Here is a 26,516-nt window from a genome sequence, read left to right on the forward strand (position 1 = left end):
ATTAGCCACCATCTACATATGGTTATTTAAATGTAAATGAATTCAAATTAAACTAAATGGTCATTTCCTCCATCTCACCGGCCACATTTCAAATGCTATTGTTATGCCCAAGTGTCATAAACCCCAAAGACTACCAGGGAGCCGAATCCGATGCAATTGCAGAAAGCCTGTATTTATTTCGGACTAGTCCGAGCTCAGTCCCACTTACACCAATGAGGGCATGGAGAGAAAGAGGAAGAACTTAACATATCAATGGGTTTTATAGGGAGGGTGGTGCCGCTACCTTGGCTGACCTGATTGGTTGGGTTAGGTCTAGGGTCCATTTACCGGGAGCTGGACCCGCCCCACCCTGCCCTCTCACCCTGCCCTGCCCTCTCGCCCTGCCTGCCCTCTTACCTGGCCCTGCCCCCTCACCCCGCCCTGCCCTCCCACTATACAGCCTCACTTGGCTACTATTGAATAGCTACCTTATTGGGCAGTACTGCTCTAGAAAAATCCTATATGTGAAACGCAGTGAGGTAGCAGGAAGGAGCTGAAAAAAGAGACCTCTAGAGTCCTCTATTCCGGGAGTTGACTTTGTCAGCTAATGGCGATGTCCATCACCAGTATGCGTGAAGAGGCCTTTGCTCTGGAAGTAAGGCTGTGACCTGCAGGAGAGCTCATGAGCAATGAGAAGCCTACTCGGGGTCAGGGCTGAGGAAGCTATTATAAGAGCTGATGGGCTGAATCTAGATCACAGACCCTGGACCCAGCCCAGAAGCTAGTGAGATAGGACCACAGCCTATTCTCAGAGTCTAATAAATTCTGGAGCTGCCCTGCTCAGCCCTAGAAGTCATAAGAGGAGTATTGAGGCCACCTACATCTACCTAAGGTGTGGCTCTGTGGTGTATTCTTCTAATTCATAGCCATCTTGCTGCCACCAGATGAAATTTCCATTCTCCACTCACCCACTCCATTCCCAACTTATCCCTGTAGCCAAACCAATTGCCAATGCGGGGCTGTTGCTGAAATAGGATCTGGAAACCATCAACTAGTGGGGCTCTGGGTGCTATTGCTTTATTTTTTAACCTAATTAAAACACCAGAATGTCAATCACATGATCATCTTACTCATCACCAGAGAGGCTGCTAAGGACTACCAGAGCCTCAGTCAGAACCTGGTGAAAATATGCAATTTTAATTTTCAAACTATAGGCTCAAGCTGCAAGGAATATAGCCAAACTTGTGTACTTTCAATGCTCTTCTGATCCAACCACACTTGGCGGCATGGTTCAATGCAAACTGTGTTGAAACCTGGAGAAGGAAAAGGTGACATAACTAGCTTTAAAAGATCTTACAGGTGAACCCAGCCCTTGCCTCTATGAGTCATTAATGCAGAGGAAAGAACAAAGGTTTCCGAATAAGAGAGACTTGGGTTTCTCCCTCATCTCTGTCACCTTCTGGTTATGTGTTCTGAGCCAAATAAGTGAGTTTTCATAATCTCAGTCTATCTAAAAGATGTGAACAGCACCACCCTTGCCAGGTTGTTGCAATGATTGTAAACAGTATATGTAGAACATCTGTCATAGAGATTCTATCTGGTTGATGGCTCAGACAGACACAAATAAATATGCTATTCTCTTTCCAAACTCTGTGCCCCAATTCACAAGCCTCACCACTTCTATAAGCAAATGTGATAGTGATCCACTGCTGTGTAACAAATTACCTGAAAACTTTGTGGCTACAGACAATGACATTTTCAATAGAAAATGAAATCTAGGTGTGGCTTAACTGGGTCCCCTGGCTCAGGGAGTCTCTCAGGCTGCAATCATCTGAATGTGCAATGGAGGAAGGATCTGCCTCCAAGCTCAATTCCTTGCCATTTAGGTCTTTCCACAGGGCAACTGCAGATATGTCAGCTTAATTCCCACAGAGCAAGCAAGCAGAACAGAGCATGAGGGAGCATGTCTGCAAAAACAGTGTTGGCAAGAGGGGAAGCATAGATTGTTAAACCTGATCTTGAAAGTAGCATCCCATCACTTTTTATATGTTCTATTCTATAGAATTGGGTCACTAGGTCCAGTCTGCACAAAAGAGAGGTGGGGGGGAGTACATCAGTGCACAAACAGCAGGAGGTGAGAGCATTTGGAGCCAGCCTACCATCACAGGGATATTTCATCTCATTCCTGAAGTCCATTATTTGGAGTTCAGGCAATCTTTCCTCTAACAGGTTGGACCAACCCAACAGCTGAAAGAATCCGAGGGCAGTTCTTGGCTATGATCAGGTTGTTTTTGGAGAGCTGATGGGTAGAATGGAGCCAGCAGCATTCACAAGGCCATAGTAATTGGGTAAGTAAGGGATATATAGAAGATGACACAGAACACTGGTGTTTCTCATGAACTTCATTAATGAGCACACACTAAAGCACATCGTGTTTTGGCAAGGAGCAAAGAGTACCACATACCTTATAAACAAGTCTTAACGTGACCTCAGCTCCTTCCAAGATACTAGGTAATCTTCCAGAAAAGCGTTCCACAGCAAGCTTCCACATGAGTGCTCCGTGGATCACATTGCTACCAAACCTAACCCTGAATACCTTCACTGCAAATGGAAAACACAATTCAAGGCAATGTTTGGGACTGCAGAAACACATGCTGGGAACGTTTGCCTTCTCTGGGCACATTAAGCATAATTGGTTTTTTAAAAGTTGTTCCAAGTCAGACTCTCAGATTCCTATTTCTGCACTGTTCCCATTTACTCACCCAGTCATGAGCAACTTCTGAGTGTGTGCCTCCTGCCATTGCTTGGTGTGAAGAGGAGGCAGGGGAATCATTTTCTGAATCATGTTTGGTCGTGGGTGATGAGTGAATAAGAGCTCTCATATTGTTTACATGGCCTGAAGGATGGATCATTTAAATTCTTTTTTAAGATGAAAATCCAAAGAGAACCAAATGATCTGATTTTCCCATTTTTGTCTCTGATTGTAAGTCAGTGTGTTCATTATCAAACATGTTGTGCATTACCTGCTGCTTTGGAGACAACTTGGAAGCCATTCAGAAGTTTGATTCCTTCTGCTTTGCCTGTGAAAATCTACATGGAGACCCACACCCTGGGTCTCACTCCTTCATCTTTTTGCTGGGGATGGGCCTCTCACTTTTTCTGTAGCTAATGAGCTTACACTCTGAGGAGAGATCTGATCATTTTTCCAGTCCTTTTCTACATCTATTTTGTAGCCCTCTTATACTGTTCAAAGATTTGTTAAATGTCTGTCTCCCCATGAGACCATAAGGTCTTTAAGAAAAAGAACTGTCTATTAGGCACTGTAATCCCCAGTGGGTAACTATACAATAAGTGGAACAAGACATAAATGATGTAATATATTAACTCAGCAAATAATATTTGACATTAAAGCATGTTAAAATAACTTTAAGAATTAGAGAAAGTATATTCTAAGTAGGGTCCATACAATCCAAGGTATGGGTAAGAGAACTGGACAAGAGGTCGATAGTTTTAGTTTTTAACGGATGACTTGTGCCAATGCAGATCCAGTTGGATCCAGTCACTAAGCACAGTGTTAGCACATGTCAAGTCCATGAACACACTCAGCTTCATAGACTCATTTGAGGAGAACCGGACAGCATGCACTTCCATAATCTTTAGATTAGAATTTGGCTTATTTTTTACACAGAAGGAATACCAACCAAATATCATAAAATACTTGATGCCTCATAAGTCACATTTCCATAGAATGGATTCTAACATACTTTATATTTCAGAAACATTGTACTAAGAATTCATTGAAGATGTTTTTATTAAAATAGGTTGCCATAGTTTTCACGTTACAATTTCTTCAGGGTATGTTGATAAAACACCATTGAATATTCTGAAGTGAAACAAAAAAGGACAAAAACTGCAGGAAATGGGTCATAAAATGGCTACCAACTTTTGTGCTATTGTTATTTGATGCATATAAAGAATAAAAGCATATTTATCCAAGTTCTGAAAAGCAATAATGCCATTGTAAAAAAAAAAAGATTGATTCTCAATGGAGTCAACCCTAGAAATATGTCACCTTAAATCATAATAATAATAACAATAGTTTTTGGTGGGTGGAGGAAGAGGAGGCCAAGGTTGGTATAGGAACAGTTCTAAAGCACTTTACAGTTAATTACATTTCACCATCCAAGTTCATGATGTAAGAATTATTATTTCCCCATTTTGCAGGTTTAGAAACATTAAGTATATCACTTCATAATTCTCTAAAAATCTTTCAGTGAGGATCTTTCAAATCTGTCAATCTGTGGCAACCTTGGAGCTGATCATGAGCTACCTTGGCACGGCTTAGGTTCCAGTGGATGATTATACGTGTTTGAACAATCTTAATGACTCACATCCTTCACTTTGTCCTGCTGTTGCAATTCATCATTCAGTCTGCATCAATTCCAGTTTTTATGTACAGCATGGATGAGACATAGAGCTGAAGGACCCTTTTATCTCTGATTCAACACCTGGTCCCAGCAGACAACTTCACCCCATTATCTCCCAGGTCATGCATGGCTTTTACTTGGACAGAAACCACTATACATTTTTTTGTGTGGATGGTCTATATTTTTTCCTGATCAGGACAAAGGGATGAGTCAATATTTATGGGAAAGGGGTAAAGAAAGGGTCGTCTACAAAATGATGTGAAATTTTATTAATTTCAAAGGAACAATAGTGAATGTTGGTAAACATCAATGTAAATTGCAAAAGTTGGTGTCTACTTTGAAAATATCTCAAGTCCTATGGAATGGGTTGTTGATTATCTGTGATATGTTTTATTTAATATATTTGTATTGATTTCAGAGAGGAAGGGAGAGGGAGAGAGAGAAACATCAATGATGAAAGAGAATCATTGGTTGGATGCCTCCTGCATACTCCCTACTGGGGATTGAGCCTGAAACCTAGGCATGTGCCCTTGGTCTGGAATTGAACCTGAGACCCTTTAGTCCACAGACTGATGCTCTATCCACTGAGCCAAACTGGCTAGGGCTGTTGTACATTCTTTTCAGAAACTTAAGATCTCTACAGGATTTTTAAAGAAAAAAATACTATAAGCAATAAAATATTAAACTATATAATAATAATAATTAGAATACTTAGGGAAGAATTTTTCAATGAGAAAAAGATTAATAATAGTCTTCCAAATACTTCTGCCTAAACAGCAGCGATCTCTGGTAATTGGGGAATAAAATAGTTTTTATCCAGCACAAAGCCATATATGCATGAATGTCAAAATTAAAATATTTACGAAGTCTGTGGTTCTCCGGGCTACAGCAATATAATACGTGATGGCATTTACCCATCTTGGGCTTATTTGCTGCTGTAGGACTTCCAGACTCTTGAAAAATACAATGTATATAGTATTGGGGAATTCCCAGAAGGTATTTTTTTTGTGGCTTCTCAGTTACCAGGTTGCATCTTACAGGGTTGTGTTTGTTTTTCCCCTCAAGATCCTCTTTACTGTTATTGACTAGACACTTGCCAACCACTGGGTTGCATGAAGACCACTTGGCATGGCCATGCTGCTGAGAACCGCCATCGAGATGTGTGAATTGTTTTGCTGTGCCCAGTCACCAGTACTGATGTTACTGCAGGACCTTTCATGTTGTAATGTCACTCCCCCATGGCTGAGCGATTATGGAGATTGACTGGGCTTCTGTGTCTTCCTCTGGCTGTTGTTGAAAGCTATTGGCCCAGGTGTCATGAGAATTACGACATCTAAACCCTGAGGCCTGGCCCGCTGAACAGGGGGTCTTCAGTATGCTGGAGCTTCCTATGTTCTCTCCATTCCTCACAAACCAAGAAAATGGTGTATTCTGAGCTAAATGGGGAAATGCTTCTTTTCCTTTCACAGAAGACATTGGGCTCATAGCAGCAATGCTTCATGTTCCCAATATCTCAGGGGCTATTTTGTGAAACCAGTGCTTTCAGTTTTGACAGAATATCCTCTCCTGTTCCTCATACTCAGACATATAGGAAAGAGCTCTAGGACAAATTGTGGTGATAGACATTGTACCTTCATTACATAAAAAGATTACTCTCTGAAGATTGGAACATTTTATGGGAGCATAACTCTGGTTCTTTCCTCCTGTGGGTGAACTTTGCCCAGGAGACTTCATAATCTCATGCAAATAAAATCTTGGTGGACAGGCCCCACTACTCAGTCTTTCAGACACATCAGGAGTGAACAGTGTAAGCTTTCCATGGGCACCTGCCTTCTGCACTACATACAAAATACAGGCAGTCCTCGGGTTACGTTGGTCTCGACGTAGGTTGTTTCGTGGTTACGTCACCATCTCTCATTTATTTATTTTTTTAAAAAAGTCATTTTGACCTTGTACATATGTGCTTTATGTTTTTTATTATTTATCTACCACAAGTAAAGTTCAGGAATTGTTATTTTTCTTTTAATTTTTTCTCTGGTATCTCAGAGTCAACCCAAAAGATAAAAATCCGAAATTGCATAAAGTACCTTAATTTTGAAATGTTTGATGACCCTAACACATGCCATTAGCAATGAATTGCTCAGCCGACTGCACCGGGCTAAGGAACAAGGGAGTATAAATAAGTGTTCTACCTCTATTCTCTCATTCGAATGTTGGTCACTGCTGGTTAAACAGCAAGACTATCTCAAGTGCTACCGTGTTTGGTCTCTCTCTATGCAGTTTTGCTTCGACAGCAATGTGTCACCTAACTGAAGGCCCCCTGTGCCTGCCTCCCAGGGATAAATGCAAATATCCATTATTCAAGTCAGGATATATTTTTACCTGACAGCAACCTTCACTCTATTCAGGGTGAAGGTAGAGTGATCTGTTGGACAAGAGGCCAACTCATGGATGCACGAGTTGTTGGAGTATGAATAATTGATAATGGACATAAGTCCTTTTTTGGTCTCCATTTATTAGGGGAAAATCCAATCAGGAGCACTGTTTAACGTCACCATGTTTGAAGAATATCCTTGGAAATAAAAACATTGTTTTTTACATATCCTGAGAAAATATTTAACTAACTCAGGCCCTATTACTATGACAAAGCATTAAAATTAAAATAGTAGCAGCAGCATTTCTACTTACATTAAGGAGCACAAAAAAAAAAAGGTATTCCAATAAGTCCATTGATATAATGGCAGCTCCAGGCCTAATTTTAAAAATAAGATAAGGCTGGTAGATTTCACAGGAAAAAGACAATAACCTCTTTCTGGTAAGTTCCCCAACAGTAAGCCTGGAACATTTGTGGGTACCCTTTTTAGAATCATTTATTCAATAGACATTGATTGCATACCCACTATGTGTCAGTCATGATTCTAGGTGCTGGGGATTTACCAGGAAACAAAAACTCCCTGAAACTTCAAATACTAAGAAAGAAAGAAATAATATCAATAGTGAAAAGGCTCTGAAGAAAATAAGCAAGGTAAAAGGAGAGAGAATGACAGAGTTGGGGGGAGGGGGCGTATAAAAGACTTATTAAAACAGCCTCCCCTACTCCCCTGATACATGGCTTCACCCTGGAGCCAGGGGAAGGTCAATGGGGGGTGGGGGGGGGGGGACATATGTACTACTATTTCTAATACTTTAAACAATAAAATTAAAAAATAAAATACACAAATTTTGTGAACTATTTCTTTTATACTGATTGAAATTTTTACACTTATAAAAAAAAAATAAAAAGATCAGGGGACTCTTGATTCAATGCCATTTAAGCAGAAAATTTAAAGAGGTGAGGGAGTGAGGCCTGCCAATATCCAGGGCAGGAATGTATCAGGAAGAGGGAAAAGCAGAAGATAAGAGCCTGCAATGGGCAAACCCTCCACCCATTTGAGGAAAAGCAGGGAGGCCACTGGGGCTAGAACAGAGAGCAAAAGGGATATTATGTTGCATGAGTATCAGAACAGATCGGGTCAAGCATATGAGTCACGGTAAAAAATTTACATTTCATTCTGAGTGAAATGGGAAGTCACTGGAAGGCTTTGAGTCTTACATATCCTATCTAATAAAAGAGCAATATGCAAATTATCCATCACTCTGCGACAAAGATGGAGGCATCCATAGCTGCTGGAGTGGTGTTGCCCTAGTAATGCTAGCCCAGCATTCCCTCCTCAGCCATGTGGAGGGAGGGGAAGGGCTCTGGCCTTGCAGAGGGAGGGGAGGGGCCTTTGGCCAGAGGCTGGGGTGAGGGTCGCTAGTGTCATTGCAGGGTGGGACCACACCCCTGCCCCACACAGGGCCTCTAGTGATTATATATATATATATATATATTTATATTTATATTTATATTAACTTATATATTTATATTTACTAAAATTCAAGTTTTAATTCAAATGGTAAAATTGTAAATATATATCTTTTGCTCTATTATTGTACATCGCTCTTTAGATTTCAAGGTGTTTTCATCTATGTGACTGCATTTTTTTATGCTCATAGGGACTCTTAGTGGTTGAGTGAGATTAAGAGATACAGATATCTTAAGGTATATATGCAAAAATGTAGCCTTGGGACCATTTAAAATTAGGTCATGGTTATCTGTCCCATGCGACATGCATTAAGTTATCAGCACAATACTTCGTGTAGCACATCCCTAATGGATATTCATAGACTATAAAAGAGAAGGAAATTTTTAGAAATTGGGTCACTGTCATAGATCTTGAGGGGGCTGAGGGCATGGTTGGGTTGTTGGGTAGCAGTTTGGAGTGGCTTGCAGAGAGGCAACATGAGATAAAATTAGGATTACTTCAAAGTGGGGAGTTATGGTTCCCTAAAGATTTTCTTTTAATTCAAAATGATCCCTAATACCTGGAGAAGACCGGTCAAGCTCTATCCAGACCTTCTCAGCCTGCCCCCTAGAGACACACCCAAAAATAAAATTTTCTAGAACAAGATTGGATCTCAAGAAAATTTTTTTTTCATTTTTAAAAAAGCCAAAGTCTTCTCTTTAAAATGTTCCACCATCCAATTTATTGTTTCCTGACCAAAGAATTGGGTTCCATGTGTTAATAGCTCATGGTGTTTTCTAACTTTCAGTGCTATCCTTATGAGTCAAAGGAAAGAAGACAAATGTAGACATTTTTAAGAAAAGTGCTATCTCTGTACTCAAACTTTTCTTTCTGGAATAAAAATGCTGCCTCCTAAGAACCAAAATATGATAATTTAGTGGTTGAATGGCTATATTATAATAAAGTAATGTCATTTCATTTCTGACTTTCTAACCCTATTTGATGTTTCTGAGTGTTATGAAGGAATACTCAAGCTTTTCAATGCATACAGAATGAAATTTAACTGAACCCAAGACTAAAATTACCAAACCATTCAATTTCCTAGGATGTAGCTGAGGAAAAAATAAAACATTCAAATTTCCCTGAAAGAGGAGAGGGGGTGAGAAAGGAGTCTAGAGTGCTCTAAAATACTCCAAAAGGATGTAAAGTGCTACTTCCAAATATGTTTTGGAATATCCTAACTCATGAATGTGGTTGAAAATAACTTTCCTCTTAGGTTCTGTAGTACAGAAGACTTAGTCTTAAATACAGATCCCTGAACAATTTTTATTTGTCTAAAAATGGTGGGATGTTTCTAGTTAGTATAGCTCAAAGAACAGAGTGTCAACCTGCAGACTGAAGGATCTCAGGTTCAATTCTGGCCAGGGGCACAAGCCTAGATTGCAGGCTCAATCCCCAGGAAGGGATATTCAGGAGGCAGCCTATCAAAGATCCTCTCTCATCAATGATGTATCTATTATATCTCTCCCCCCTTTCCCTTTCTCTCTGAAATCAATAACAATGTAAAAAATAAAAATGGTGGAATGGTTTTTAAAATATGCCCTGAACAAAATCATGAGGCATTTAGTCGGTTATTGTGATAGCTGCCTTCCTTTCTGCCTCAGTTTATCCTCACCCCCATTAGATGTCAATGATTATGAAAGAGAATCTGGGTTACTTTTTCTCTTCTATAATGTAGATTATCTACGGATCAGGCCAAAAAGGTAGGAAAGGTTAGTGTGTGTGGTGGGGAAGGGCATGCAGTGTGAACATACTGTGGACTTCAGAGTCAGTCAGTATTTAAATCCCAGTACAACTGCTTAAAACTGCAGGATCTTCTTGAAATTACATAATTTCTCCGAGCCTTAGTTTCCTCATCTGTAGATTGTTAAGCCATTCAGCATGGACTATTGCTTTGTCCAAGTTTCCAAGAACGATTATATGTAAAAGTTAAAGGCCCCTGTGTCATTAGCTGTCATTGTACCCAGATTCAGAGGGGAGGCTCTGTCACTGGCTGGAGTCCTTATCTTATAACTGAGAGCTATCGCCAGGATTCTGAAAGCCATCTCACATCAAACCCAAAAGCAGACTGTCTTTCACTTGGGCCCTGGCTTCTAAAACACAGGTGGAGAAAAAGGATTCAAAAATAACTCCATCAGAAGCGCTATGAAGTGAGGCTGAGATTATTCTTTGTCCTGAATGTGATAAAAATAATGCCATGCCTTAAATACCACCACTGCTCTTCATCAGAATTTCTAAGGGAAAAACCTAAACCAAAGTCACTTTCACTGCAGAGTCGATATTATTCTCACAAGGTAAATTGATAGAGCCCAATTTCTCAATAACCAGACATATAATTCACTCTCTTATCTCACTTTGGACTCCATGACAACCTTCTATTAGCACTTAACCTGATTTTACCTGGGAAGATGTTGAATTTTATAATCATTGCTTAAGAAGACATAATTACAAACTTTCACAGTCAGACTATACCAAGATTTTGAAATGTGTGTGGCTTTCTTCGTGTGTTGAAAACCTATTTTCTAAGATAAATATCTGCCTAGTAGAGATATGGGGTACAGGTGCATTTGTGCCCTATCAGGATGGACACTGCACAAATCCAAATGCATAAATGTGGGTATCTTTTGGCTCCTTGATATCACCCTGAGGAACAAATCTAAAGGAAATAACAGGACAAATATGCCCAGATATATGCATGAGAATCATAATAGCAATGTTGAATATAACATAAAATAAAATATAACTATGCATCAGTAAGGCCAAATGTGCAACAATCATCTGTGCAATACAGTTCTCCACAGCTACCACAGTGAACCATGCAAACATTATATCAAGCAGAAAAAGAAGGATTTACAGAGTGCTTTCATTTTTTTAATCAAAATGCTATTTGCATATAAAATCTAGAAGAATATATACAAAAAGATTAAAAATTTGTTATCTCTGGGTTGTTAGATGAAAGAATACTATTATTTCCTCTTTTTAGATTTTATGTTTCACAATAAATAGTCCATTGATTTCTATAACCAGAAAACAATAGTTATTTCAAGTTTTAACTGTAGATAACTAAATATGACATATTTTACATGTTTTAAGCAAATGTTTTAATTTTTGAAGTTTCAATTGATCATAATTCTTAACATAAGGCATAAGCAGAAGCGGATATTTTTTTTTTAGATTCAAACAGAAAGATTTCTCTGGAATCCAAGAAACCTACGAGAAAATACTCAACTGCCTAATAATTCTGCAAATGCGAATAGATGAGATGTGCGTTAACTACTGAATAAATATGTCTGTCGGTGTCTGTAAATCCGTGGAGAAGTGCTAGCAGTTCGTCAGTGAAGGACATGTGCCATGTGATGAATTCCAAACACTATCATTGACTCCATTGTGTGCAAGTTGACGAGGCTTTTGTTATCGTTGCAGCTGGAGCTATATTTACATTGTAAGTTTGAGTAGCAATTCCTCTCTGGATATTTTTTCATTGTCTCTCATAACAAGTCTATCTTTAAACTAAACTCCAACAAGAATATGGTTTAACATAAGATCATTGGTAAGGGAAGTGCAGTTATTTTTGAAGAGGAATGATGCAGACGTAGAACAGAGGAAAATAAGATATTTTTCTAGCAAGATAACAAATTAAAGGAAGCAATTTGACTCTCTGTTCCAGGACTCAACTGTGAATTGAGAGGTGTGATGAACCTAGTTGCTTCTTAGTTGTAAGAATGGAGTGACAACAAAATCAATATACATAATAAAATAAATAATAGATAATAAAATTTAACAATTGATAAGACAGATCTTGCTATGACAGTTTCTGCATAGGAGAGAGGTGAGAAATTGTTGTGGGGTCAAACCCTGGGTTCAGAATAAAACCACCTGAGGCTGAGGATTGATGAAAAAAATAGGCAAGGATTTATTGAAATAACTGGCCAGGACAGCTGCAAGAGCACCACATGCAGGTGGACTCCACATGACTACACCGTTTCAGGGGTAGGCAGTCCCTTTTAAAGGTTAAAACCATAGGAATTTTCCTTTGTTCCAAATTCTGAATTCTAAAGAATACATTCTAAAGATTGGGGTCAGCAGAAGGGTCGTTGCTAGTCACATCTTGCTGGACATTGGAATGTGGCCCTATCTTGTGATAGCAGGATACAGAAGCAGAGCTCAGAGGTTATCTACAGTTTCTATCTCTGAAGGTTATCTATAGTTTCTATCTCTGAAGGTTATCTACAGTTTCTATGGTCCTGGTCCTGGTCCCAGGCAAGGGAAAATTGCCTTAGCCTCCAGGTCTCCACCTGGAAGCTGAGGTAAACATTCTGTTGTTTAATCAGGTGCAGGAGCCAGACTTAGCAGGGTTAAGATTCAAACAGCAGTTTTTACCAGAGATGTATATTTTTAATGTCTTATTTCAAAATGGGTCTTATGGAGGAGGCAGGGCAGGGTGAGAAGAATATGGAGGACTCAAAACAGCTCCTACTCATAACTTGTATAATAGTCTTCTTAGATTTTAACAATGTTATAGCCGTAGGTGTCTTTGATTTATGCAGCTGGTATTGAGACTAGCTCTAGAAACCATGCCTAAATCAGGGTTTCCATATATATAGTTTTTTGTTTTGATTTTTGCCCACCAGAGGACATTTGGCAACATCTGGAGATATTTGGGGTTGTCACAACTGGAGTAGGTAGAGGCTAAACATCCCATAGTCCTCACAATTAAAAATTATCTGGCCCAAAATGTCATTAGTACTGAAATTGAGGGCCTGCCTTAAGCATGTATATAAAAGATATAATAATGTCTTCTAATAATATTCACTGAATTAATTTTCAATGGCCAAGATAAAGACTAATTCAGTAAAACATAATACAGAAATAACTTGGAAGCTGGCGATATCTGTGGTCCTCATAATGTGAAGTGGATTTCTCTTGCTCTTTGATAAAACATAGGAAATCTCAGACACAATAATATCTTCAGATTAGTTCTGTCATGCCAAAGTCGTTGAACAATTATACTCATGTTTCAATTGAAAAGTCAAAAATGTTAAGCATAGATTCCTTAAAAAAAAAAAAAAAAAAGGCTGCATGTTCAGAAAACATAGCATGTGATATCCTCAAGACCTCATGATAGACTCAACATGAGCTTATGAGATGAGTAAAATTTTGTCATACAGAAAATTTTCTACACAGGATGTTTTAGAAACTGCTATAAGATTAAATGTTTGTGCTCCCCTCCTCCCCCAATTTCATATGGAAAACCTAATCCCCCATGTGATGATATTAGAAGGTGGAGCTTTTGGGAAGGGTCATAAGTATGGAGACCCCATAAGTGGGCTCAGTGCCCTTATAAAATAAACTGAGAGCTCCCTTGCCCTTCTACTCAGTGAGCATATAGCAAAAAGACAGCTATCTAAGAAACAGAAAACAGCTGCCAGTATGGCTCAGCTGTGGTTCAGTGGTTGAGTGTTGACCTATGAACCAGAAGGTCATGGTTCAATTCCCAGTCAAGGCACATGCCTCGGTTTCAGGCTCAATCCTGAATAGGGGGCATGAAGAAGGCAGCTGAACAATGATTCTCTCTCATCACTGATGTTTCTATCTCTCTATCCCTCTCCCTTCCTTTCTGAAATCAAGCAATCATCAATATATAAAAGAAACAGGAAGCAAGTTCCCAGCAGACACTGAATCTGCCAGTACCTTGAACATGGATTGCCAGCACCCAGAACTGTAAGAAATAAATGTCTATTGTTTATAAGTCACACAGTCTGTGGTATTCTGTTATAGCAGCCTGAACAAACACAGGAACCTCCAACATTTACCCTAATTCTTATAAACTGTTGTGTGTGCGAAATGGAAGGTGACTCTGATTTGATTTAGGTACAATTAGAAAAGATATTTGACAAATACTTTCTGTAAGATCCTTGACCAGTGGTTTGTATGTGTGGATGTGTGGTTTGTGTGCATGCTTGAGAGCATATGTCTGTCAACAACCACAGAGTTGGCGTTGCTGAAAGAAGTTTACAAGTGTGTTAGGTGGCAGCACTACAAAAGCTTCATTCATCCTAGAGAGAGGAAGGCTAGATGCTTCTTGAGAGGAAAATGCTTCCCATTCTTAGAAGTTAAGCCTTTCTCCCATAAGATAACGCTGATTATTAGAAACTAGTTATTTTCTCAAGATATGTTTTAAGGATTGTGAATTGAAAGGAGAAAATAGTACCTGTTTTAGTCCACAAACTCACTAAAAGGAATAACAATATACTTTGTCTAAGGATTGTATAATCAAAAGGCACAACCTAATTCTACCAATTGTTATCCAAGGCCAACTCCTGTCAAGATCACCCTTTTGGCTTAGGAGAAAGATCTCTCTGCACAGTTTGGTGTTGCCCAGGCTTATGGACAATACCAATAGTGCATGTCCAGATATTTCTAAATCCAACGCTTCTCAAAACAATCAGTGAAACAGTGGCCATTTAAAATTATTTTGGTTCCTGGAATTTTTCAGCCATTTCTAGAGTTCTAGAATCCCAAACAAAATACAAGCTTTTAGTGATTTTCATGGCATGGGATATGCAGAAAGATCCCAGAGTCATACTTTATATATATATATATTGGGGTTCCAAGTGAAAAAAAAAAGTATAAAACAATAACTTTTGACATCAGCAAAAAAAATTAAAAATTCTATTATGTACTTCTACAAATGTCTATTAGGTTACACATCAGTGTGATTACACCTAATGCCACTGAACTGAACACTTAAAATTATTAAAATGGCCAATTTTATTATTCATATTCTACACACACACACACACACACACACACACAGCCTCCTAGGAAAGCCATCATTTGCAGCAACCTGGATGGAATTGGAGAACATCATGCTGAGTGAAATAAGCCAGTCAATGAAAGAGAAACACCACATGACCTCACTCATTTATGGATGATAAAGAACATTATTAACTGAAGAACCAAAAGATAGATATAGAGACAGTAAAGCAACAAGCAGACTGTCAAATTACAGCAGGAAGGGTAGGGAGATTTGGGGTAGATAAGAGATCAACCGAAGGACTTGTATAATGTATATGCATATAAGTACAACCAATGGACACAAAACTCTGGGGAAGGAGGGCATGTATGGGAGGGGGGGTGGCAATGGTATATGTACAAAGATACGTAATAATTTAATATAAATAAATAAATAAATAAAAAATCCATGATGTGAAAAGTCTCAAGATGCCTTATCTTCTAAAACTAGAAATTTATGGAAATCTGAGTCCATGCTATACTTTCTGTATCAACAACTGCTATCTGCCCCCTCTTTAACTTTGAGGTAACATGCATAGCCAGACCCTCTCTTATGCATTTTCTCATGTCCTCTTGGCTCAACATTTTACTGCACGTGGCCACTCAGGAACCACCTCAGCACAAGTATGGCTTTGTGGCACCTTCTTCTCAGGGTACCACCCATCTACCACGCTCAGTCCCAGGCCCTCTCCGCCGCTACTATGCCTGGTACGCCTGAGGAAACCACTCAACCATTATGACGTGGGCACAATACGGAAGTAGAAGGGAGTTACCACCGCATGGGAAATACATTCCACATAGCTCGTTAGAGGGTCCCCAGCATATAGAATATACCCATAGAAGTACATTTTGTATATGCAGCATAGAAGTTCTCCGGGAAGATACCCAGGGAATCAGTGACACTCTTATCTCCAGGAAATGAAACTGGTGGCTGAAAGAGATGTGTGAAAAGATAACTTTCAATGAATATTCTTTTATGCCTTTTGAATTTTGAACCATGGAAATATATGCCTATTTTAAAATTAAATAAAATTAAAATATAAACAAATAAAATTATCCTTTGTAGTGTTAGAACATCTTATTTAGTGTGAGAATACTGAAATATTCAGGCCTTGGCCAGTCGTATAAAGTGGGGGATGGAGGGAGATATAATATAGATATGCTAGGATTCTCACTGAGAAATTACCTTAAAAAGTCAAGCTTGTCGCAGATTATCTGCCCATAAAGGATATGTTCTATAGAGGAAATGGCATTAATAGTTCAGAAAGCAATCATCATATTAACTTAATTACATTTTAGACAGTACATGTTGGACATGTTGGGATGAAACTATGGATAGAAGCTATTTCAGCTGACCTCAAATTGATTTTATATAGAAAATAGTAGGAAGATATATATCATACAACATACTAAACTAAAATGCCTGGCAATGGCATTTTAATTTTCTGTGGTATTTTATTCAGAAGCCTTGTTCTACAAATACATTTAGGTGAATCCAGAGAAATTTTGTGGGATCATTTCAAAGGAAGAATTCCTTGATTTTGGTAGACTTCTCCAAATGGCCCCAAGAGCTTTTGCTGTCAGATTCAACTTTGGCTACAAAACAGACTTTCATATCACAAAATATGGAAATTCTGTATACCCTCATTAAGTTCATTATAAACACAGTGGTTTCCTTTATTGGCAGTCTCTGCTGTGGTTTAAGCAAATATGAGATGTAAAAATCTACTTTACAGGAACATTAATCAATTGCGTTTTAAATAAACTGCTTTTTCTAGTGAATCTAAGTTTGTTTGTATAATATAGATTTACAATGAAAACCACAGGAAATCTCTTTGTGCATAAAATATGGCTATAATATTTTATCTTGCTTTAGACAACTTTCTTGCAGCATATTTTTAAAAGCAGCATTATATAATTTTTCCATGTTTAGATGGTAAAACTGAGGCTAGAAGATGGGTTTGGCTTACCCAGCTCACACAGTGTGATGGTTTTCAACCACCATTGTGTCCAAAAAAGAAGGCATTGCTCATTTGTACATGGCCAAACCATGGGATGTGTTCTCTATACTGTATTTTCCTTCTGTGTTTTACTGATTAGATATATATTTTACTCTTGACAAAGTTATAAAATCAAATGTGCATTGAATCAAATTAAGGAAAAAGGATAAAATTAGGCATTCTTAAGTACAGCAGAAAAGCAAAAGTACAACCATACAATGTGACCGCCCTAAAAATACACCGCTGGTTTCTGTCCCAAGTGTTTGCCTACAATAATTTATGGGAAATACTATCACATGTTTGCAGAAAGCATAATTAAAATTGCCTTCTGGCATTTCCCTACATAATATAATCTATTTATTCAGAAGCTCCACTTTGTCTTGCAAAGGTTGATCCAGGAGCTTTTTAATCTGACAAGATATGTTTTATTATGTTTTCCTTCGTAATGAATGTTGGAATAGTTAATGTGGGGACTGCTTCTTTATTAAAAGCAATATATTATAGGGAAAAACTCTCACTCTGTCTGAGAAAGCAATCTCCCAGTTCCCAGTATGTGCTTATTAACCATCTAAATTTGATCTTCTCATGAAGCTAATTTTTAATTGTTTTCAGAAAGTACATTCAAGGTCTTTTATACCAACAAAAAGGTAACTATTTTAAGTTAAACACTTATTAAGTAGCAAAAGCAATGAACTTTGTATTTAATAGGCTGTATACTTACTGAAGCCTGAAACTCTTGGTTATTACCACTTATATAACATTGAACTTGGTGCTTATGTAAGAGCATGATAGAGGTAACATTAACCAAATTAAAAATAAAGAAAATTCCCCTTGAGAGATTATCGACTGGTCATCAAGGGACATTCTAGAACTACCTGGAGATTCACAATACTAAGATAAGCTTCTGCTGTTTGGAATAATATTTCCTGGAATTATGGGAATGAACCATTCAATCTTGAAACATCAATTGCCCTTCCTGCCACTCAATACTATTATGGGGAATACACTTTTAGTCCCAGATACGTTGTTTCGATTCCCCATTTTCTTTCTTCACCATTCCAAAAATTCATAGTTTTCATGGGAATAGTGAGAATTTTTCTCACAAGAAAATAGTGCCTACTCGGTTCCAAAACAGTCAGAACATTGTTTGATCAAATGAGCCAGCCAATTCAAGCAAATTGAATCTGCAATATCATGTTAACAAACAAAATCATTGATGATGATATTTAATTATTTAACCTGCCATTTGGTGATTTTATAGGTTCAAGCATCAAAATATGAATTTATACTTTCAACTTTTAACCCATATCAAACTCAATGCTCAATTCAACCTTGAAGGGGGCCAGAGGAAATACCTAGAAGCTTTTTCAAGAGTAATCTTCTAAAGTAGATTTTAAAGAGTGAGGAACCTGCCCTGTATTTCCTCCAGAAATACCTGAAGCACATTTCAAGTATGAACACATCTTCTCTGTAGACCTGTTCAAAACATTCTTGTATTTGTGACTCTAGGTAGCAGACAGTCCCCCAGGAGCTGCTCTGGGCATGTTAGACATGATGGACCTGACAATATATGGAATGAAATGTGACAGGCTGACCCTCCAGTTGAAATCGATCTGCACCTGTAAACTTTGAAGCTTAAAGACTTGTCTGCAAGTATGGAATTCCCTTGTAACAGTTTACAGAGTCGAAGCTTTGATCACTGTGCAGTACTTTAATTCTTTTTCTTCTGCAAGACTTGACTATGACTTATAGCTGAGGCAGTAACCAAAATGATGAAATGTAGGAAAAACTAAATTGTCTGGCCACAAAGCTGAGTATCCATCCCAGAGATTTACAGCAGGGACCACAAAAGGCATCAAGTAGTCAAGAATTATTGCTAGACTCCTAGAATTCATGGTGTTCTTCATTACATTTCACTTAAAAAATTGGGGTTGAAGAAAGCATTGTCTTATATTCCATTCATACTGCAGTAATGGTGGCAAAGGGAGTCATTACTAGTCATTATTAGCTATTACTAGTAATAGTGATACTTGACATAGAAATATTACAACCTGATAGTCTCAGAGTTCTATAGTAGATTTAGCTATAATCTTCTGAAGGAGGCTGACTGAATCTAACTGGAAAAAACACAACTAGCCTATGTGTGGCAAGAGCTCTTTTTTCTCCAGCTTTATTAGGATCCTAGAGGCCTGATGCATGAAGATTCATGCAATAATGGGCTTTCCTTCCCCTGGCTGCCAATACCACCTTCTCTCTGGCCTAGAGCTATCTTTTCACTTTCTCATGCTGCCCAGAGGCCTAGAGCAGCTCGGGCAGTGTGGAACGCCTGTGTCTTATGGCAACGACACAAGCATCCCACCCCACACCTGACTGCTCAGCACCTGTGTATGCAAATTATCCCACCATATCTGCATACTCACTCCTGATTGGCTGGTGGGCATCATGAAGGTACAGTCAATTAGCATGTTACTTTTTTATTAGGTAGAAGATAATTGACATACAGCACTGGGGTCTACTCTCTTAAAAGTTCTTGCCAAGAGAAAAAGGAAGAGTTTTTAGGTGCTGCAGAAAAAAATTGATGAGGTCATGCAAAGAATTTGGACTCAAAATATGAGACCCTTAAGTAACTACACAAAGTTGAGTTATTTATTTAATCTCCTAGGGTTTTGATTTTTTCATTTAGAGAATAAAAGATTGACACTTCATCTCTTCTCAATTCCAAAATTCTAAGATTCTCTAATAAAATATGGCAGTAAAAATCTAGTTAATATTAGTTTTGCACCAAAATTACTACCAATCCTACATTTTACATTTTGTGTAAAGATAGTTTTATTTTCTTATTGAATTGTGAGCAGCACTTGAAGAAGGCATTTGATTAAGACTGTCAAATACATTACCTCATGGAGTAACCAGCAATCAAAACAGGATAGTCTCACTTTTACAACTCAGAGTCCCGTGTCCCTGGAATCCCCTCAGTCCTGAGCAAACCAGGAAGGCTAGTCACCCTAACTCACCACAACACTACACCTGCCACTCCCTTCCACAGCTCCTTCTCTTACAGGAGTCGGTTTCTTCAGTCAGAGAGGCAGTTCACCCCAGCGACTGAGTCAGCCTTTACCAAGAAAGACCTTACATAAGAAATTATAATCTAGAACTGTTTTAGTTCTATTTCATAGCTGCCTTATAATGGGCCTGAGAAGAACCTTAGCCAGCTGCTTGCCCACTGGGAATTTATTTCTGCAGTAGATCTGAGATCTTGTTATAAATAACCCCCTGACCTCTTACCTATGGCCTTGAGGATAGCCACACCCTTCCCCCTTTCTCCTGTAAGTGTTGCACTGCCATTTGCAGTCTTTTGAACCGATTCACGTTCATACCTAAGAGTGAGTTCCACTACGTCTTCCCTTTCTAAGCAACAACCCTCAGACTTGGCTCTCCTCTCACTGTTCCTAACCCACCATCCACTCCTGAAAGAGAATGTAGGCCAGTATAGCTCAAGCTGAGATAACCATATCACACTGAGCACTCTAATTTGTGCCAATAGTCACTCCTGATTTTGGGATCACTCCTGATTCCTATCCAACCTGGTTTGCCCATCCTCCCCACTACCTTGCATTATCAGAAGTCCCAGTAGGAAGTTTGAAGTTCCAGTCCAAGCTTACCCACCCTGGGATATGGTCCTGTAATCCTAAACATGACATTTCTCATACTTGACTCCTTCAGCTTTAATGTACTGCTGAAAGTGGTTATGGAACAGCTAGTACCGATGCTCAAGGCTCTGCCCTCTCCCACATTGGTATCAGCTATCTCAATGTTGCTGGGCATGGCTATGGAAATGTTTATGTCGGTACAAGAATGAGTCTCTCCAAGTACTTGATGACCAGCTGGAATTTTATGTGACTTTAAAAAAAAAAATTAAATCCTCACACGAGGATATTTTCCCATTGATTTTTAGAGAAAGGGAAAGAGGAAAAGACAAAGAGAAACATTGCTATGAGAGAAACACATCGAGTGGTTTCCTCCTGCACAAACCCCAATCAAGGCCCAGGCTGGGGAGGAGCATGCAATCAAGGTACATGTCCTTGACTAGAATCAAACTCAGGACCCTTTTGTCCATAAGCCGACACTCTATCCATTGAGCAAACTGGCTAAGGTTATATAATATTTTAATGGATTATATGGATAATATCATTTTAACATGAAAAATGTATTCTAGAAGAGAAATCAGGACCTTCACCTTTAAGTGATGCCTTCAGATGATATTGGCTGGGAATCAAATCTGCTGTCAGTTGTCCATCAATAGTCCAACCAGGAATATTGCTTCAATCTTAATTCATACTTCCTGGTGAAGCTCTCCAAAGCAAGACCCAGAAATTACATGCACAACCCCAGAGAGGAGTTAAGACCATCCATGCCCAGAAGGTTAAAATGGTGACCATGCTACAACCTTTAGAATAACAATATATTCATTTAAAGCTAAAATACAGACCTCACAAAAGGCACAGTTGGATGTGTGAGGAGAAAGAAACGCACCATAGTAATTATTGTCCACAGGCCTTTTCCCCAAAGCAATTCCGAAGGATTGGATTCAAGTGCCTGTAAATGGGGGCAAATCTTAAGTTAAATGGAGCAAAAGACCTGTGAGTACTACCTGCTAGATAGGGAATGTTATGTGGATCGGAAAATCTGGGAGAGCACAGGAGACAGAAACAGACTTGAGTGGTCAGGAGGCAGGAAGCCAAGAGCTGCTGGAGTTAAAAACTGCTGAAGAGTCAGGCTTGGCTGCAATTCTGGAAAGAAGCAGCAGAGCAGAGAGAGAGACAAAGTGAGCCAACCAAGTCAGAGCAGCAGCCAGCTGAGTTAAAGCACAAAGGAGTCCTGTGTGCACAAGACAAAGCCAGGCTGGAACCCAAAGAGGTGGCAGAGGGATGATTCACTAATTCAACAGGTAGAAACTATGAAGATGGGGAGTTAGTGAGTCTGCTTTTCCATCATGACTTCATTCTTAAAACTCTTGACAAGAGGTAGTACACATTGAGAAGTTCTTGTGTCAGCCTTTCTTCACTGACATGACTTCCCAAGTGTCAGAAGAATTGGGTGTATGAAACCAATGGAGTGACCATCAGATACTTAAGTGGTAAACTAACCTATGTCCAAGGCCTTCTTCATAGATGGAGGAAAGAAGTGTCAGAGTGACTCATGCCTACTGAAAATTTACACAAAGTCTGAGGGTAATGGAATTTGGTCAAATGCACTCACTACCATTGAATTTCAGGTGTGCAACATAGAGTTGAGACAATTAGTTTATAAAGAATAATGTTTTCTCTACTAATCCTCCAATGACTTCTGCTAACTATACCCTCTTCTCCCATTCGCGTCTCCTCCCCCCCCCACCCCCCCCGCCCCGACAAATACACACAGTGGAATAATAAACCCTGATTATTATTCCAAAGAGTGGCAGGATGGCAGAGTTAAGATACCAAAGTCAAGATGAGGATAGGACACTTATAAATCATAAAACTTTACACACTCAATTTCTTTATCAGGCTCAATTTCTTTATCTGTAAAATGAAGGTGGTGATATTGCTTTCTCATTCTTGTCATAAATAAAAGATAAGAAAGTGAAATATGAAGAGTGAAGGTGCTATAAATGTACACTACAATTACAACTATAAGAGGACTAGAGGCCCCATGCATGAAATTCATGCAAGAGTAGGCCTTCCTTCCCCTGGTTGCTGGCACCTGCTTCCCTCTGGCACCCAGGACCCAACCCAGGCTTTCCTCTTAGCCCCGGCTTCGTCTGGAAGGTCATCTGGGCTAATTAACATATTACTCTTTTTTAAAAAAAATATATTTTATTGATTTTTTACAGAGAGGAGGAGAGAGGGATAGAGAGTTAGAAACATTGATGAGAGAGAATCATCGATCAGCTGCCTCTTGCACACCCCCTACTGGGGATGTGCCCGCAACCAAGGTACATGCCCCTGACCAGAATCGAACCAGGGACCTTTCAGTCCACAAACCGACGCTCTATCCACTGAGCCAAACCGGTTTTGGCAACATATTACTCTTTTATTATTATAGATAATATGAAACATACTTATTGTATATCTATTCTATTTTATTTAATTTCTTCCTTCTTTCTCTTTTTAATTTCTCTACCTAAACATATGGGGAATATGCTTTTCCAGATTGAAAAGCTTTCCAAATCTAATAAAATGAGATAAAGTACAGAGAAGCCAAAAGGGAATTTGGAACATTGGATGCATCAGAAATTCCTTTTTTTTAAGATTAATTTATTAGATACTGTCTGCATACTAATCATTGACAGAATATTAGCATCAGCTCAATAGCATGATGATATCACCAAATGTTTTCCCCATTTTCCTTCCCACCCTTCCCACATAGTACATTTTACTTGTTCTCCCTTAAAAATTGGGACATTTTATTCATTAAAATAAGCTTTATGTTAAAATGTCTGTATGTTACATGAAAATGTCTCTGATTTGTCAAAGTCTCCATCTAATAGAGACAAATTCTGAAACCACTGTTCTGGCCTTGTGGCTTTCTTTACACTGTAGAAAAGGAATTGGGGCAAGGCAAAGTAAAATAGAAAGGAATATTAGCAATATTTTTATTTAAAATTCTAGGTTATCCTGTGCTATAGACTGAACATTTGTACCCCTCCCATACAATTCACATGTTGAAACATAATTCCCTGTGTGATGTAACTTGAAAACAGAGTCTTCAGGAGGTGATTTGGTCATGAGGGTGAAGCCCCTGTGATGTAAGGATTAGTGCCCTTACAAAAGAAGCCATGGAGAGAGTGGTTTGTTTGTTTTTAATATATATTTACTTATTTCAGAGAGGAAGGGAAAGGGAGAGAGAGATATATATCAATGATGAGAGAGAATCATTGATCAGCTACCTCCTGCACACCCCACACTGGGGATGGAGCCCACAACCTGGGCTTAAGTTGAGGTACTGAAAAAAGTGGCCAAAATTTAGGGTTCCAAATGATAATGGGGGATGGATGAAAAAGGTGAAGGGATTAAGAAGTATGAATTGGTTGTTAAAGAATAGTCTTGGGAATGTGAAGTACAGCAGAGGGAATATAGTCAGTAATGTTCTAAAAAGTAGGCAAGGTGCTGAGTGGGCACGGGACTTATTTGGGTGATTACTTATTACGTTATGAAATGTCTGATCACTGGGGTGTACCCCTAAAACTAACATAATGATATATGTCAATTGTAATTGAAAGTTAAAAATGATTTTTAAAAAGGTACCGCTTGACTTTGGTCTCATCAGTGGAGTACAGTGTGGACGAGAAGGCCCTTTGGTGAATGGAAATCTCATCTGGAGTGAATTGTCAGGGACTCCATAAACCCAGGGACCTGCAGAACAAAATTCCATCTTAGAAGCCATTAAGAACACCCTTTTTGAAGAGACATAGAAAGGCCAGGAGCTTTGCCCAAGGTCCATGGCTAATGAGAGGCAAAATGGGACCTGTCAACCCAAGCCCTTCCCAAACTCCTGTGTTAGCCACACACATCTTTTCTGAAATCCTGTGTGAAAAGCAAAGGAGAGAGAGAAGAGTTAAGCAATCAGGAAAGGGAGAACAGAATTTCATATCCAAAAATGCCAAACCCTAGTTTTTTTTCTATATTAAAAATGCAAGCATGGAAGAATACAATACTCTAAACTTGAATAAATTTTTAATTTACATTTAGATATGTCTTTATTTTGGATGTTTTTTGTGTTTTTTTTTTTTTTAATTTACAAAGTCACTGTGTGAAAGCTAAAAAATGCAGTTATTTTTTGTTTTAAATGCTTCTCAAACTATTATACAATTTAAATGTATCTGTAAAACTTCCTATCTCTGATTAATTGAAATATATTTATATTTTTCTTTCAATTGTAGAAAGTTCTTTGCCTTTAAACCTAACTAAGCCATAAAAAATGTCACACTCTTATATTCACATAAAGCAAAGTGAAATGTATTTTATTTGTCTCAATAAATAATACTGTTAGCATTAGATGAATAGTGGTTGCAAAATAAGAAATCATTTGAAAACCTAGTAATTTGTAACAGACATTTCTGTATCTCCAAAGTACTGGTACATTTATATACATTCTTTCATTCATTAATTCATTGATTAAACAAAAAATGTTGAACACTTATGGGCTTGGCTCATAACCATAAGGCTTAAAAGATAAAATAAATTGTTTAAAATATTCTTCCTGTTCCCTAATAAGAAATATTCATTTAGACCATCAATGCTGTTAGAAGAACATAACAACTCCAGGACACCTGCCAAGTGTTTCCTGTTATCACTCTCCCTGGAGGGAAATGCATCTTGGGCTCACCTCACCTTTACTTTTCCCTGGGCTCTAAGTGTCAGAGTTGACCCCGAAAAGCAGAAAAATAGATTCCTGACTCAGGAAGCTTACATCACATTGGAGGAAACAAGAATAAACAAATAAATATCTTTTATATAATAAAAGCCAAATATTCTAAGTGTCAGGTCATCCTATCATCCATTCAACCAAACAAAGTAATATGTTAATGATATGCTAAGGCCACTCAACTGCTATGACCTGCATTGACCGCCAGGGAGCAGACAATTGACTGGTTGACCAGTCTCTATGACGTGCACTGACCATCAGGGGGCAGACACTCCGACCAGTAGATTAGCTTGCTGCTGGGGTCTGGCCGATCAGGACTGAGTGAGATGGACCGGACATACCCCACCCCAGCTGGCCAACCTCCCGCATCCTTCCCCGGCCCTAATCACACACCAGTGGGGTCTCTTGGCCTGGCCTGTGCCCTCTCACAATCCGGGCTGAGGGACCCCCTCCCTCCCAAGTGCACAAATTTTGTGTACCAGGCCTCTAGTTATAATATAATGTAAGGCAGTAGAGTTCAAAGAATGATAAAACATAATAGAAAGGAAGCAAGTAATAGGAGGTGGGGAGTTACTATTTAAATAAGATTGCCCAGGAAGACCTGTCTGAGTAGATGATATTTGCACAGAGACCTGACTAAAATAATAGAGCAAGCCTGTGTGTATCTTGGGGGGAAAGTATTGCAGCCAAAGGAAATAGCAAGGGCAAAGATCTAGGTAGAAACATACCTCCCATGTTCAAGAACAGCAAGGACTAGTGTGGCAGGTGCAGGGGCAATGGGAAACATAATGGAAAGGTAGGGCATTTTCTTTGTATGTTGTAGTCACTGATGCAAAGCCTTTGGGAGAGTTCTGAGATAAGCAAGGACATAATCTCATTAGCATTTATGAAAGGTCACTTTGTTTTCCATATGTAAATTGGACTTTAAATTGGTTATAAGGCAGATGCTATTCTACCTAGAATTTAATGTTCAGAATGTACAGGCCTTTTCTTAAATGATAAACTTTAATTTTAATAATAGCCAT

General features: G+C 38.8%; 1 protein-coding gene across 1 annotated transcript in view; it reads left to right on the plus strand.

The window, feature by feature from the left end:
* The window catches only part of CYYR1 (cysteine and tyrosine rich 1), a 374,507-nt gene that overhangs the window by 75,992 nt on the left and 271,999 nt on the right, over positions 1–26,516 (plus strand). The gene's annotated exons all lie outside the window — the stretch shown is intronic.

Source organism: Pipistrellus hanaki (genome assembly GCF_964339955.1).
Source record: "Pipistrellus hanaki genome assembly, chromosome: 2".
In the NCBI taxonomy this organism is placed as follows: Eukaryota; Metazoa; Chordata; class Mammalia; order Chiroptera; family Vespertilionidae; genus Pipistrellus; species Pipistrellus hanaki.